Below are 1,584 nucleotides of genomic sequence, written 5' to 3'. Positions count from 1 at the left end.
AGGTCGTTTTGAGAACGCGTTTCCCTAACCGCTTGCTGAGAAATACCCAATGATTTCGTTGGATTTGCGGGTGACAAGTTCCCTGTTTTTGGCGAGAGCTTGGAAAGACGCTTCATTCTGAATCCTTAAAATTCGGGAGCTTCCCCCCGAATTTGGACTGCAAATACCCGAAGGAGCGCAAAATGGACTAAACTAAACTAAAGAGTTATTTCTTGCCATCTCGTGGTCATCTGGGGCTTTGCAGTTCGACGTAATTCAGATGAAGAGTGTGGGTGGTAAATAATTATGAAGGGATTTTATTATGCTTAAGGTTGATATTAGTAATATTGATATTAGTAGTGACACTTTGTAATCATGTGTGTATGTGTGTGTGTGTGTGTGTGTGTGTGTGTGTGTGTGTGTATACAGGGCTTTTTTTCTCATAGAACACTCAGAACGGAGTTCCGGCACCTTTTTTGGATGGAACCTTGTAGGGTTGGCAAGGTGGCTTGTAGATCTTTGGTCATTCGGGTTTTTCCCCACGTAAAATTGGAGGTATCAGGGCAACGTTTTGACAAAATCTCATCCGTCAGCGTCACCAGCCTGAGGATGACGGATGAGATTTCGTCGAAACGTTGCCCTGATACCTCCAATTTTACGTGGGGAAAAACCCAAATGACCAAAGATCTACGTGTGTGTGTGTGTGTGTGTGTGTGTGTAAAGGTTCCCCCGCACATGCATGCTAGTCGCAACCCTAGGGGCCGGTGCTCATCTCCGTTTCAAAGTCGAAGAGTCAGCACTTGTCCAAGGACGTCTCCGTGGTCATGTGGCTGGCATGACTAGACGTCAAAGGCGCACGGAACACTGTTACCTTCCCACTGTAATGGTCCCTATTTTTCTACTTGCATTTTTACGTGGTTTCGAACTGCTAGGTTGGCAGAAGCTGGGACGAGTAACAGGCGCTCACTCTGTTACGCGGCACTCGGGATTCGACCTGCCAAACTGCCGATCTTCTGATCCACAAGCTCAGCATCCTAACCCACTGAGCCACCGTGTGTGTGTGTGTGTGTGTGTGTGTGTGTGTGTGTGTGTGTGTGTGCATGCAAGCAGCTTTGTAGGTGCCTTATGTTGGGCAATTAGTTATATAAAAGCAAATGTTTCATCCTTTAGGTACAGGTGATTGCTTACATGTAAAGATCAAGGTAAGGGGAGTTGCAGATGGAGCCTGGGTTGCTGTGTATGAGTCATCATCTAGGAATTATTTTTCTGTAACTTTTGGTTCCTAGTACCAAGACTGGATCTCTTTGTTCTGGAAAGGTATGAAAGGTGGAAGACATCTTTCCTGGTTGTTGCCTTCATCTCTCTACCAGCCAGGAAGAGAGATGTGGCCACCCAACACTTATTTTGATCAAAATAAAAGTTATTTCCTTGTTGAAACCTTGGCTCAGAGTTTCTTTGGCTCCTTTAAATTCCTGAGTAACACTGGAGCAATTGTGAGGCCAAGTGTAAAACCTTACTACCATAATGACACTTCAATAAAATAAAAAAATGGAAAAATATTTTAATGAAACTTTGAGTGCTTTATTTTTTTTGTATACTCAAATG

The sequence above is a fragment of the Vipera berus genome (genome assembly GCF_964194415.1).
Source record: "Vipera berus genome assembly, chromosome: 3".
Classification (NCBI taxonomy): domain Eukaryota; kingdom Metazoa; phylum Chordata; class Lepidosauria; order Squamata; family Viperidae; genus Vipera; species Vipera berus.
Note: the sequence above shows the minus strand (reverse complement) of the source record.